Source organism: Felis catus, chromosome C1, assembly GCF_018350175.1.
Source record: "Felis catus isolate Fca126 chromosome C1, F.catus_Fca126_mat1.0, whole genome shotgun sequence".
NCBI classification, from domain to species: Eukaryota; Metazoa; Chordata; class Mammalia; order Carnivora; family Felidae; genus Felis; species Felis catus.
This window is the reverse complement of record NC_058375.1, coordinates 136,254,965-136,270,712: the sequence shown is the minus strand read 5'-3', so window position 1 is coordinate 136,270,712 and position 15,748 is coordinate 136,254,965. Positions and strand designations below refer to the sequence as shown.

Here is a 15,748-nt window from a genome sequence, read left to right as displayed (position 1 = left end):
CTGATGTTTTTCAAGTGAGGATGGGAGTATGTTGGCTGGAGACACGTCAGGGAAAGAGTGGAGCTAAGAGATAGAAAAATCTGGGGGAATCCACAAGTTAGATTTCTCTAGAAGTAAGATTTCTGATCCCCTAGCATGTGAAGAAAAATTGAGAAAACCCTTTTATATGGCTCCAATTTGATACAACATATTCTTAAAAAATACTGCTTATAGAAGCTTGCAATTAATTCATTAAGTATAGGGAACTACTTGGGTACTTGCATTTCAGAATCACCTAGTTTTAAAAGAATCCCCAAAGTCTTTATTTATTTATTTATTTTTTTGCCACAATGGGCAATGGTGAAGCTAATGGTTTTCAAAGTGGGATGCCTGCAGCTTCAGAATCACCTGGAAACTTTTTAAATGTAATTTTTTTTTTTTTTTTTTTTTAGAGAGAGAGAGAGAGTACGCACACATGCAGGAGAGAGAGAATCCCAAGCAGACTCCATGCCTCCATGCTCAATGTGGAAGCCCCACATTGGACTTCCTCCCATGACCCTGGAATCATGACCTGAGCCAAAATCAAGAGTTGAACACTCAACTGACTGAGCCATCCAGAAGCCCTAGGAACTTTTTAGAAAAGAAAATTCCCTAGCCCATCCTAGACTGACTGACTCAGAATCTGCCAGTGGGGCCTAGCCCTTTGGGGTTTAACAAGCCTTTCAGGTGATTCCAATTCCTGAATTTTGAAAGCATTCTGGTACAAACCAATCTGGGCAGATAGCATCTTTCACAGCTTATTAGAAATGAAGTAGAAGAGAAAGGCATAACTTCCTTCCCCTGGTGACTACATGTTAGCACCCAGCTCCGAGCTTTTCTACTTCCTTAATCACAAGGGATCAGAGAACAGCATGGTGTATGAAGCCATCATTATGTGATTGCAGTAGGCTAAGCATGACTCCTTTTCGCAGCTACCTGAGGATCTGCTCTTGCTACAGGTGCATTCAGTATGCATGGAAACACCAGACTCCTTGTGCCTAATCTAAATCCTTTTTATGGAAATTAAGCTTTCCTCTTTGTTTAGTTTGCAGTGGCAAGGAACAGCTGGTGAGTAAAATTAGTGTGAAAAAATCTTCATACACGTAATGGCCATGATTTAAGTCATTCCTGAGTTTTTCCTCAAACTAAAAAGCACCTTTTACTCTTACTTCAGTCTCTCTCATGAACTAGTATTCTGCTATTTAAGTTAGGAAAATATAAATTAATTATCCATTTTTAAAATCCATAATTCATTTTAAAAGAGTAAAACCAATATGTCTTGCTCTGCCTAAAAATCACTGCAGGCTCAGGAGACAAATACAGACAGAAGCTTGCTAAGGGAACTCAGATGATTTCCAAAATATGCCTGCTTTTCACAAATGTATAGTGATCATTATATCAAGGTTAAAGTTTAACACTAGCACCTTTATTTTTATTTTTTTATATTTTTCTCATATTCGGAAAAAAGAAAATGCATATTCTTGGAATATTCTGCTAGCACACACTTCCCTTGGTTGTTAAAGCACCCTAATTGTTGTGCTTTTCTGTCTTGTGACTTACGTGGTGGTTCTGACCTCACCTTTATTCCAGGTGTGAATTATGCAATTCAGACTAGCCAATCAGACTCTGCTTCTTCCTACCCACGCTGTTGGATCAGAGATAAGAGCTTTCTCCAATTCAGTCTGAAGAGAGACTCTAAGATTAAGTTCTCTGACTCTTTATCTAAAATTTTGAGGAAGGGACACTTTTTTTAGCTGGAATTGTTAAGAGGATGGGCTGAATGTAGAGCCCTCAGCAACCATCTAATTTGGTGAGCCTACCAGCAATGGAAACAACACAGAGATAAAGCAAAGCTAAGAGATGGAAAGACCTCTAAGAAGGCCCAAGAATTTCCACCATAAAGCTGATTAAGACTGAACTTTTCAGGTAAAAGAGCCATTGATTTTTTGTTCTTTTTATTTTTTAAACAAATTTATATTGTATTCTTAATCACTTGTAACCTAATGGGCAGGATATTGTGACTAATTGGTTTTTGAAAAAGGAAAGATAAATCAACCGTGTCTGTAGGCTTTTGGCATGAGTAATGGGGTAGATAGTGGTTCTTTTCCTTGAGATTCTGACAGCACTAAACAGAAGGGCAGGTTTGGTGAATGTTGTACAGAAGTGGGTGGTATAGATAAAACTATGTTGGTTTTAAACATTTTTATTTGACTGTACCTGTGAAACATTTATTTAAAAATGTATCGTAGGCCACTGATTATGTAGGTCCATACTTCCTTTAAGAGGTCTAAGCTAAATGTGGCTATTGGGGAGTCATTGAGACATATGCAGTAGCTGGACTAAGAAAACGCCAGAGTGTAGAGGGTGTTCAACATTTATTAAGCCGTGTTATTACCTCCGTGACATTGAATGGCTCGGGTAAAGTAAGATAATGACAGAAAATTTAGTTTGAGTTGAAAGCTGGAACTCAATGGAATGTACTGCAAAAGCAAGGTTGCCGTGGGTAGCAAAGTGACAGATAAAGAAGCGCAGATGAACACAGATCATTCTTTTAAGAATCTTGGTTGTAATGGAAAAAGAGAGGGAAAAAAAGTACCCTTTACCTAAATGCGTTTGGATAATTATATATGTGTTGCTGTTTGACTCCTAATTCTTTATATGGGTTCAAGGGTGCTATTACCACTTTCACTTTTGCTGCCAGAATTGTCTGTTGCCATTTTAATTTAACATTACTTATTAAAATGTGGGAGTAGTGTCCAAGCAGATGGTTGTCAGTAAACTGATGACTACAGTTATGGATTAGTGTCCAAATACAATACTCAAAACTTGGTACACTACATAGTTTCCTGAATGTGACTGCCAAAATAAATCTGGCCTGGAAAATAATTTTGAGGATTTTCCCCTCTTGCTTAAATTTTCTTCACTATTTTAAACTAAAGATCTCCTTAAAAAGCTGAGGCTGTGCACATACAGATGAACCACAATATTCATTGAATACAGCTGTAGACTTTCTTGATAAGTTTATTTAGGAGAACTAGCCCAGTGCAAGGCTCATGTAAACTCCAATTCCATCCAACATGTTTGTTTTCTTCCAGAGAAAAAATCTGAAACCATTGTAATGTAAAGTATTTACTCACTGTATCTGTGTTGATCAAGTCTTAAAGTGAATTCTCACTGGTATTTACCTTATTTGACAGTTCTTGTGCTCAGTGACCAAAATAGGCTCTAGAATCTTTTCCTGTCTGTCTCTTCTTCTCTAACCATAGCTCCTCCTTTGGTTTATCTCTTGGCAGAAGGCAAGTTGTCTTTTAGTTGGGAAAAGCTGTCACTAGGTCCTCCGTTCCTCCAAAGACCTACTCCCTACTCTTGCTGCTTGGAAAAACAACTGGAATTACAATAAATTGGCTGTGCCCTGAGTAGTTCCCAGCAAGTACAATCTCTAATACACTGCTGTTGTAAATCTATCAAATGCTTGATATTTATGAAGGCTTACCTGAGAGATAAGCAGTCCCTCGAAATCCTCTAAAATTTACTCAGGATTAAGTTAAACCAGCAGAGAGTCCTATCCTTCAATAATAGTTCTCCACCCAAGCCTTTACCTAGTGGTATTTTCCTGGCATGATGTCACTGGACAGTGTTGAGGGGCGCTGTAGGAAACAGCCTCATGTAGCAGAGGGCTCTGTCTGAGATAAAGGTGTCAGTGAGGGTGATTTTCATCCTGTTACACAGTGTTCTTTTTATAAGGACTCCAGGGAGAAATTTTTTTCTGGCTTTAACACCGGCAAAAGTCATTCTCTTAAGCATTTGGCTTGTTTTTATCTTACGGACCGTCCCATTTTTGGCTTGAAGCAGAACTAATATGTTGTTTAAGGTACCTGGCGGCAAAGAGGTCAGCAGGAGGTCATGCTGTCTTCTCTGTGGTGAATTAGGGACATTCATTCATTATCTTTCCAAGTCCTCATTAAAACAGCTTTAATGTGGTGACCATTTGATGGTAGGCATACGCTTTAATCTTATGAATATCAAACCCACCTGGGTTACACTTCCTGTTACGGACAGTTAGCAGAAGCAGGTTAATATGATATTTTAACTCCTTCATCTGCAGCATTTGTGTAGGAATCAGGCTCACTGGTCATGTGAATTTGGCTCAAATGGTCTTTGTAGAGTCCTGATTTATTAGGTTTTGTCTTCAAATCTCTGCTTGCTTAAGATACTTTTAATCATCTGTTTAATTTTGCACCTTACCTTTTTTTTTTTTTTGCTCTGATATATTATTTTTCAGGTTACTCTTTAGGCCTGGATATGCCCTATTTTTCTTCCTCATCTGACCTAGATTCAAATTTACACACTGTGAAATAGCTAATAAATTCCCATTAAGGTTGTAAAAGGTGAAGGTTCAACCAGTGTCTAAGTCATCAAATTCTCATGTAAAACTGAATGATCCTTGATATTAACAGCTTGGCAAAAGCATGCTACAGGTCCTTAGGATTTTATGAAAAAAAAATTTAAGTCATTTGGCTGAGGGCAACCTACCTACTCTGAAATGACTTGAGCATTTCTACAATTTCCATGTCACCTAGGGCAAATCTCCCCTCTCCTAATTAATCTTAAAAAGTAATCTTTTCCCTGGAAATCTGCCCATAGTTCTATCTTTACCTGTACTCATTGTATGATTTTTTGTGTGTGTATGTGTCTTTGAGGCTGGACATTAAAAGGGAAAGTTTCTGTTCATATTTGGGCGGTCGGAGTCTAGGGAAAGTGGGACAAGAAGCCCCATTGGGAGCTATCCGCCCCCCCCCACCCCTGCAAGCAATAGAGAGTATTACAATGATTTACAGAGACACGTTGAAAGTAAATTATGTTGTAAACGCCTGTCCCCTGGGCCAGCTAAGAATCACAGGAAAAAAATGTAAAAAGTTTGAAATTCCCAACAGCAAAGGTTGACAGGAAAATATGGTTTTGTTTTTCTATGAGTAAAAGTAACTTTTATGTTGTGTTTTCCCATGAGAAATTATAAACTTTCAAAGGAATTTGAGCCTCTTGCATGCACATATAAGAGCAATTTATCTGGTACTGCCCCAGTGAAAACACTCTTAAGACTTTAAAGCTGTTAGAAGTGGGGCTGAATTTCTTCAAGACTGCTACTTCTTATTTGTCCTTACTGTCTCCTCTTGTCAAAACATTTACTCAGACTTCGAAGAGTTGCAAGTTGGCACCATGTTAATAATATGAAAATGCATTTGTGCAGCCCGTGTGGCTGCAATTTTTGTATATATTCATCACTTATTTAATGAATAATGAATCCTTTACGGTAGCTAGGCGACACAGAAGGATATGCAGCAAATTAAAGGAGAACTTGTCAATATAAGATACTGCAAGTGTTGCCAAGGTAGCTTCGCCCCTTTGTAGCCTCCTTGAGGCTCAAACGGAGCCTTCTCAGACCCCTGCCTTCCTCTTCCTTCCTCCCTTAATGAACACCAGCTACAGGAATTCTACAGCCAGGTGGGTAGCGTAAATCATTCAAGTCCATCCTGTGGTTATGAACCTTTTTTACTCCCAAGATATAAAGATCTACCTTCATGTTAAGTCTTTCTTCTTCAGTGTCTCAAGTTAATTAGAAATTAGCCTAAATGATTTTTATTAAAAATTCAAATTTTTCAATGCCATGATAACAGAAATAAGTAAGAGATGGCCCTAACCTGCTACTCACCCTTCTCTGCAGCTAAAACACCTATCATTAGATTCTTCAGCAGTGTGGCTTAGCAGTGGCTTCTTTTCATCCAGATATTCTTGGTCAGACTCTTTGTCCCCACCCCCTCTCATAATCCCTCCTTTGCCAAAGGTCCAAGTTTTCTCTAGTGTTTATAAACTCTTGCTTGTCAAAATACCAGATAGTCTGTGTTTCCCTAGCAGGGGGGAAAAAAAAAGATATGTCATTTCAGGGACGAGGAGCAGACAACAGTAATCCTCCTCTGCCATTCCAGCATCAGCATCAACACTTAAGTGTGCCTTTATTCTCCATCCCATCTAACAGGACTTTCAGGACTTTGTTCCCTTTAGACCTCAGAATTAATTCTAAAGTTTGTATAAACGTCACCACAAAATCTTGGTAAACCTATAAACCTGGTAAAGTGCATGCACATTATATTGACTTAAGGAACTGCAGTATCTCTGTGTAATATTCCCACAACTTCAGTGATGAATAGAATGAAAGCTAAACCAGCATCGTCCTCATTTTCTCATGCTCTGCTAGACACACACTAAAACCCTGCCGATATGCGTTGTTTCTTTCCCCACCCCTTCATTTTCTCTGCCTGTGATAGACATATCCTTATTTATGGATTAACAAGTACCAAGATCATGTCACTTCCTGACATAAATGATAATGTACTTTTTGTCCCAGAGATATATTTAGATCAAAAAAAGAATCCTCGTGAAAAGCATCAGATTGAGTTGTTGGTTAAGCAGAGCTACTTAATTAAAATATCACATTAAAATGCTTTTTAGTAAAGAGAAAGCTCAAAGCCAGTGCTTCATTTGCAGTAAGGTTGGGAAAGACCTTCCAAATCCCTTCCAGTCCTGCAACTTAGCTTTACTCCAATGTGACCATTAGTCCTTAACCTCAGATAACAAACTTCTAGGGAATGTGAGGCATAGGGAGTCCTCAGAATCATCCTGTGCATGCCTAATCAATAAAAGCTATCCCTTAATTTCTTGGTTAATGATCAGCAAAGGGACAAATTTTTTTTAACTGGAATTTTCCTTTGTTTAAAAATAACCCCTCTCTGGGTGTCTGACTTCAGTTCAGGTCATGATCTCACGGTTCATGGGTTCAAGCCCTGTGTTGGGCTCTGTGCTGACAGCTTGGAGCCTGGAACCTGCTTCGAATTGTGTCTCCCTCTCTCTCTCTTTGCCTCTCCCTTGCTCATGCTCTATCTCTCTATCTCAAAAATAAATAAACATTAAAAAAAAATTAATAGCTGATCTAAATCTACTAAATATTTTCTTGAAGTTTAAATATGGTTGTGTAAAAAGGCCGTATAGGTTGTATAAAAAATGTACTTCCATTTTTGTAGTAAATAAAATTAAACTGCTTAAATTATAGACCACTGGATGGATAGACAGATGGATAGATAAATAACAAGGTACAGATATATCTTGGCTTTGTTCCTAGTTCCTGGAACAAAGCTTCAGAAATCCTTGGAATTTCTTGAGTGATGGAAGTGTCTCTGTTATGCCAAGGTGGTGACTCCTGGGAGCCTCAAGATGGTTCAGGATAGGAGGAGTCTTTCACCAAAAAGACCAGTCTTGTGATTAGAGGGTTGGAACTTTCAACCAACCTTGCTTTCAGATGGAGAGAGGAGGAAGGCTGGAGATTGAGTTCAATTATGTGGTCCCTGATTTAATTATGCCTGAGTAATGGAACCCCAATAAAAACTCTGGACCATGAACATGGTGGCGCCTCGTGGTTCATAAACACACTTATGTGCTAGGAAGGTGATATTCCTGGATTCCAAGTTCCCCTAAGACCTTGCCCTATGTATCTCTCCCTTTGGTTGTTCCCAATCTGTATCTTTTATAATAAAACTATAATTATATGTATAATGCTTTTGGTGAGTTCTGTGAATTCTAGAAAATGACCTAACCAGAGGGGATTGTAGGAACACAATTTATAGTCTGTCAATTGGAAGTGGCACCCAAGACTTGTGGCATCTAAGTGGAGTGCAGTCTTTTGGAGAACGTTGCCTCTAACTTGTGGAATCAGGCACACGTGGTTAGCGCCAGAATTGAATTCAATTGTAGTTGGTGTCAGAATTGGTGTCAGAACAGAGATGAAATCTTTTTTGAAATTTATTTTTGTTTACCTAATGGTTCAATTTTTCTAAATTAATCAAAAGTTGGAAAAAATAGAAGTGGTAATAGCGAAGAAAGGATTCAATTATTCAAGTACTGAAATAAAAGGACACTTTATGAAGGTGCTGAAATATAAATTTTCACAATTTCATGACCTAGAAAATGGTTAGGTTAATTGAGAACACAATTTAAATTTTAGTTATCTGTATTTTATAAAATGTATATATTACATATTATATATTTATATTAATATCGCTATTAATGTTTATGCTAACTAAGGTAAATAAATTTAACTTCAGTTGAATTTTGAGGCCCAAGAGCACAGAGAGTAATAAGAGAACATCAAGGCAAATAAATATAGGACCTAGTTGATGTTAGGATTTCTCTAGCATAATTGCATACTTTTTCAAGTGCATCTTTAAATTCTTCGTGGCAAGAGAATTGTTTTCTACCCTGAGTATTGAAATGGTCACTTTTCACTTTCCTCATCTGCAAACTAGGAATAAGTCTAGCTCCTACTATTCAACAGTGTTGTGTGGATAAAAGAAAACGTTGGTTTGGGGAGTCTTAGAATTCTACGTGTGGTGCTGGGCAATGCCCTTAGTTGCCTTACACAAGAGACCCATCTGTTCCCTGACTCCACCTCACCACTTTGTCACCTCCCCTGGACTTCTGCTTGCCAATATTTCTCTTGAACGGCCTACCAAATACTGAACTCAAAACTCTGATTGGTTCCGACTGATGCAGAGAACACAAAGTTGTCACTCCCATTCCCCAGAACGAAGTATTTCTCCTAATTTCTGAACAATTCTACTACACTGTTGATCCACAACAAGCCTGTGACAAGGAAATTCCTTCAGTTCAGTACAGTGTCTGCTTTTAAATCTAAATGCGACTTTTACATTTATTTGTATTGCAACGCAATTCCTTTCCTTTGTTTCTAACTTGAGTTTAATGCTTCTAAGGTAATCATAAATTTATCCTACCTTTTTAGTATTTGTTACATTTGCATTTGGTAACCTGGTGTTACCTTAAAGGGTAATGTGGTTAGAAAGAACACTGCATTGGCAGTTAGAAGCAAATGAAAAAACCAAATAAATATTTGGGTTTAGATCTGCTAGTTATGCCATTTCAAGATTATTTTGTAGTTAAAATCTTAGGTTTTTATCCAGAAACTTGAGATTATAATATCATCCTCCCTATATAATAGAGTTTCTGTAGGGATCAAATTAAATAAGGAAAACTGTTTTAAAATACTCTATAAAACTGAAAAACAATATTCAAATATAAAGTAGAATCACAACTAATTTATTTTATATTTTATTTTATTTATTTTTTTAAGAATAACTTGGGATGAAAGCATGAGTTCTTTAGCCACTCACTAGAGATCTTCTCTTTGTCCTTTATCCAAGTTCATTATCCTCTTCTCTTTGGTTTGCTTGTTCTCCAGACCCTAGATTTTCCCTCCTCCATAATAATATGAGACTGTTAGATTAGTTATACCTAAGGCTCCATTCTAATGTATTGATAATTATTTTATCCACTTTCTACCAGCTACTTCTTGCTGAGTTCTCCAGCTTCAGCCTTTGGAAGTTGGGGGATAGAATGTTAAAGATATTGGTTAAGAAGCCAAATAATCTTTGGTTGGAGTCTTCAGTCACTCCCTGGCTAAGTGACCTGGGACAAGTTATTTTACACCTGTATATCCGGGGTTCTTCATCAGTGAAATATTCTTTCCATGTAAGGAAAGTAAATTTCCTCATAAAATTAGTACAAAGTTTGTCAGAGATAATATATCTAAAGTATTTAGACCAGTGCCAACTACTTATTAACTTAAAAATATTTGTGGTGAAAGCAGGTTTAAAAAAAGGGACGGGGGAAGCATAGGGAAATGACTGAATTTTAATTTGGACCTTACTCCAAATGTTTTCCATGTAAGTGTTATGTTAATTTCAATTTTTTGAGATAGTATGCAATGTCAGATAGAAAGCAAAGAAGCTTTCTGTGGCATTTTCCTGGGTCTCCAGTTTGTAGACAGCAGGTCATGGGACTTTTTGGCCTCTGTAATTATATGACCCGATGCCTTATAATAAATCTCTTTATTTTAAATATATGTATCATCTATTCTGTTTCTCTAGAGACACCTGAGTAATACACCAACGTAAGGCAGGAAACTATCAGCTGCATGCCCTTCTTATCCTCCAGTTGCCCATTCAAGAAAGAGTAGGTAGTTTCATATCAATTATCACCATTTTTCCTAACAGTTTATAAGCCATATATATTTAATATGCTTAAAGTGGACTTGATAATTCTGACTCCATAATTTTAAGAATCACTCCTTCCTTCCTCTCTCAACCAGAAAGATATTTTGTATTATGTAGTCATAGTTAGAATCTATGTATAGGACACAATTGTTCCCTCAGGAGAAACCTACAACGGACTTAGAGATTTGAAATCAAATTAAACAAACAGATGTTGGACTTTTCTTTTCTCATGTGCCCTAGAAGTTCTCCTTAACCCTGTGGTGTTGATTATGCTCTCTTCTACTTGAATTCTCACTGATCCCGTGGATGACCTTAGGAAAAGGAAGGGAAGTTAATAGTCATTTATGATGGCTAATTTTGTGTTAACTTTAATAGGCAAAAGGATGCACAGATAGGTAGTAAAACATTATTTGTGAGTGTGTCTGTGTGCGTGTTTCTGGAAGAGATTGGCATGTGATACAGCAGAGTAAAATCATCTGTCCTCACTCATGTGAGCAGTCATCTAATCCACTAGGGCTCAAGTAGAACAAGAAAGCGAAAGGCAAATTGTCTCTGTATTCTTCAGCTAGGATGCCCATCTTTTCCTGACCTTGGACATCAGAGCTTCTGATTCTCAGGCCTTTGGGCTTGGATTAAATTATGCCAATATCGTTGTTCTGAGATTTTGAAATAAAATCCTATTCTTTACGGAGCGCATGAACTATACATCTAAAACAGAATCTTATAAGTAATATTTTACAGCACATTGCAATTCATTAATTACATTCACATTTATCATGTACTTAGATACACAAAATTTTGGAGATTTAGAATAGTCAGATTGCTGAAAGTCACCAGCTGGTTGAAGATAGGTCAAACTGTTATGATTTTATTACATTTTCTCAAATAGAAAATCAGACCAGGATATACTCTCCAAGTTTATTCTCTTAAGTCCCTCATTTTACAAATAAAAAAAAATGACAATTATGACAGAAACCCTGGTTTGTTAGCCTTCCTCACCTTATCACTGTACATTCAAATGTAATGATATTTGTAGATATGTAGATATTTTTAAGCATTAAGGACAATACCTGTGCTATCCAAAAGTCATGCCTCCCAAAAAAGGAACATTAGGCATGAAAATAAAAGTATTGATTCCCTAATCAACAACCATGAGCCTTTTGAAGTCCCTTGAGAAACCTGTAGGCTGATAAATATTTCTGCCCGAATGCCAATTGGCCAAAGCCTTGCCTGCTCCAGCTGATTTTTAATAGCCGTTCTCTGAACCTTTCACTTAGGTGCATGAAAGCAGTAGCATTGTCACAATGAGAATACCATCTCCCCAGCAATCTTTGAAGATTCATGTCTGATGCAGAAGTATTAGAGGCGGTTCCATAGTTCCATGTCACTGTTCCATTTAGAACTCTGAGATAGTATGATGACTTCTTTTCACAAATTGAGACATTTCCTTCCTTTTGTAGTGCCACATACTGCCAGAAAAGCACATTTGCGTAGCATGTTGAAACAATGTGCTCTCAGTTTTGGGCACTCCATGTAATTAAATGATAACACCATCTCAGCAATCTTTTGGTGCTTCCTCCTACCTAGGATGTCATCTACTCATGACTCTTATGTGATTTATAATCTGCGCTCTATAAGTTTCACAAAAATAAAACATAAATGCCAGGCCAGAATGACACAAATGGAGAAACAGCCCATTCCCCACCTTCAGCATGATTTGTGATATTTACTGACTAACCAAACACTAGCATGGGATCAGACCCAAATAGCCTTTCAAGACTGGAGTGGTGACAATTGGCAATGGTTAGTGTGGTACCAAAGTATGTACAATATTTGCAGTGTCATAGAACAGGGCTCTTTCCAAAGGGGAAATGCAGCGTTACTGCACAAAGGAGACTGGGAGATGATGTGGGCACAATCCATCCTCCTGGGTATAGGAGGGAACCTAGAAATGTCATAAAATCCCTCTTTGATCTGTTGTCGCTACTGTTGGTTGTATGGGAAATTAACATATTTAATTAACTGTCTGACCAAAGCAGCTGTTACCTTATATAAAACCTTGAACATTGGTGCCTGGCTCATCCCACTAGGTGTTTGAATGTGCCAGGGGCATAAGACTGATGATATTTTTATACTGCATGGCACAGCATGATTCCTCTTGCAATAGGCTCAAGTCAAGATCTTCTTTAAATTCTTCATGGAGAATAATGATGCTCCAGCCCAAATTGCTTAATAACACCCTATGTCAGGCCAGCCAACAGGAAGCTCCATGCACAACAAAATGAACTCTGGCCAATCCAATCGTTTCCAACTTCCAAAAAGGCCCCTGCTGCATAGGCCCTGGCAAAGTCAGGCATGCATCTTTCCTCTTCGTCATCAGGATGCTATTTTAATTACAATTCACTTCTCTTATGACATTATTTGCCTTCTATATATATATTTTTAAACTCCTTGGCTGAAATATTTCTAAATGGAAAGAAGTACTTCAGAGTCAGAAGTTACTTTCATTAGTTTGCTAAGTTGTTGGTCCAAAGCTATTATGGAGATGGTGTAAAATAAATTTAATGCATCTAATTTCATATGGTACATGGATTGGTTTGAAGGATTTCTGTGAGGGGGGGTGAGGGACGGTAGAAGGTGGCTTTTCTGGCCATTGAAAAAGCTTTCCTTTACTTGGTTTGTTATTTCACCCAATTGTGAGAGAGTAAGAATCAGGCATTTTCTATTTTGGATGGCTTGAGCTGTGAAGTGATGAGTTTATCTCTAGCAAAGATGGAGGCCAGAATTTTCAATACCTTTCTCGGGGTAATGTGGTAACACTGGTTATCTTGATTGCCTGTGCTGCTCTTTTTCTGAACAAATTGACTCTGCCATTGAATGTGTCTTCCTCATCATACCTTTACTACTGGATACACTTAATATTTTCTTTTGTGCCATTTCTGAAATTCTTGGAAAGTCTTGCAAAGTCTGCAGTTTCGGCTAGGACCATATGCAACTTACAAACAGTTTGCTAGTTCAGCAATTGAAGGGCTCAAAATCCTGATTAGAGAGTGAGGCCCCCATAAAAACTATAGAGAAAAAAGTTAGCTAGCTAGGACTTTACTCTTGGCATTATTATAGTCCAAACTTCTAATAATAAAATATGTGATAGATATATGAAGTAGGTATATGTGATTCTAAAAAGTGACCAATATTTTCAAAAATATAAAACTAAAAAAATTGAATAAATATTAGCATAGACTATCTCATTCTGAATGAGCATATCCTGTGTTGTACTGCATGTGGTCAAAGACCCATTCTAGTTATTTGTTGGAGCTATCATATGAGAATCTCCCAGGATTTAAGGAAGCAAGATAGTGAATGGTTGGCTTATTTTTTTATTGATCCATTGTAAGAAGTGTGTGTGTGTGTGTGTGTGTATACACACACTAACATATATATATACATATATATGTATATGTATGTCTATAAACCTATTCATACAATTATATATTTATAGCTATATAAGATATAAGATGAAAATTATTCTTTAAAACCACATTATTAAAACATCTGGGATAACATCACATCTGAAGGTTGGAAGAGCAGCTTCAAGCTTCTAGAATTATACATGTTAGATAGTGGCCTTCTGTCATTGTTAACTTTAATTAGGAATAGACTGCTCAGGTAGCTAGGTGATAGTCTCCCTGGTATTATATAACTGATCTTTTGATGATGACCAATGGAATCCTGATTGCTATATTCAGATGGAATTCACCCAAAGCATTCTTATTATTCAACAAATATATACCATATACTTTCCTTGGACACTGGGGAGAAAGTGAGGAATGAGTAAGTAAAGTATTCTGTCTGTCCTAATGTTGCTTATAGAATAGATATCTAGCAATGACTATAACTGGAGAGTTTCTTTAATAGATATTTGATCAGTATAAGAAAATATATGTATTATATAATATGTTACTATTATATATAGATTATATGTTACTATATAGCTAATATAAATAGAATTAACAAACTATAGGTGATATAGAGTGAAGTTCTGATAATAATTTTTTACCTATTTGTAGCTTTCATTGAATAAAGTATTGTGTTAAGGGATTTATGCACATTCTGTCATGCATTCATAATAATACACATAAGGTAGCTACTGATAGTATCAACATGAAATTGATCAGAACATGAGGAGAGCGCTTAACTTCTAGGTCAATTGTCACCCATAAGTGACAGAAGTTTGTCATCACAGATGTGATGTGCTGACCTATCACAGAATTCTTCCTGTTAAATGAACTGGTGAAATCTCTAGAAGTCTGTTCTAGTCTGCTTCAGATAATGCTTCTTATGATCACAACTTCGGATCCTGAACTGACTTTCACCTATGCTGTGCTATTCTGCTTTCTTTGTAGGACGGTTGGTTGGTCGGTTTTACTATTTGCAGAAAGTGCTTAAAATTTTGGTTTGTAATTGCTCACTGCTCTGTAACTATGTTTAACAGAGCTTGCTTTACTCTAGTCGTCTTTGCTAAATGCCCGCTGCCAGGTGTTCATCACCCCTGCAATGTCACCTCTTTCTATTTTTGTGTCCTTGTAACTTTCTCTCCACTTTCTACCAATATGTGCCGGCTCATGCTGCAAGGTAGTCTTGTGAATTGGGCAGGACCTGATACTTAGAGGATAAGAACCCATATGAGTCTTCAAATTACCTCTTTTATATACATACCCCCACTGTACCACTTTCTGGGAAGGATGCCTTTCCACCTGTGTATCCTCAAGCCCTGGTACACTGCTTGTCTTGGGTGGAGTAGGCCATCAATAAATATGGAATGTTAATTGGAATAAATATATTTACTTCAATGCAAACATATTTAATTTGGAAATTCATTCTTCTTTTCATAATATACCAAACTTTTTTGGGGAAAAATTATCTCTCTCCAATGGTCATTGAGTTTGAGTATTCAAAGTAGTGTGCCCTCTCCTAGGCAAATGACACAAGTCAGGAAAATAAGTGTCTGTCACTGTCTCTGTGCATGTCTGTGTCTGTGCATGTGTCTCTTTTTCTGTGTGTCTCTGTGTGCATGTCTGTGTATGTCTCTTTCTCTGTATCGCTGTGTGTGTGTCTCCTCCTCCATGTGTGTCTCCCCTTCTGTATCCCTCTGTCTTGGTGTATGTCCCTGTATCTCTCTCTGTCTCAGCGTGTGTCTGTGTATCTCTGTTTCTGTGTGGCTGTGCCCCTGTGTCACCCCTTCCCTCACTGTCTCTGTGTTGCCCTCTCCCAGCCCTCCCTGTGTTCCCCTGAAGTCCCTCCCTCTGTCTCTGTGTTCCCCCCTTCTCCGTCCCTCTGTCTTTCTGCACCTCCCATGCTTCTGTATGTGTCTGTCTCTCTCTGTGGCCCTGTATGTGTGTCTGTCCATGTGTATCTGTCTCCCTCTACGTGCATGTGTCTGCATGCATGTGCTGGTCTCTATGTGCCTTTCTTTCTGTGTGTGTGTGTGTGTGTGTGTGTGTGTGTGTGTGTGTGTGTGTGTCTCCTTGTGCATACAGTGTCCATGTACATGTGTGTGTCTATCTCTGTGTGTCTGTCTCTTAGAATTAGAGTCTAAAGAAAAAGGACAAAGA

At 37.7% G+C, this 15,748-nt stretch overlaps 1 long non-coding RNA gene across 1 annotated transcript in view; it reads left to right on the top strand.

Moving 5' to 3' along the window:
- The window catches only part of LOC102900722, an 89,856-nt gene that overhangs the window by 12,464 nt on the left and 61,644 nt on the right, over positions 1 to 15,748 (top strand). Inside the window, exon 3 of the long non-coding RNA XR_006583184.1 lies at positions 1,609 to 1,944. This is a non-coding gene — a long non-coding RNA (uncharacterized LOC102900722). The remainder of the gene's footprint in view (positions 1 to 1,608; positions 1,945 to 15,748) is intronic.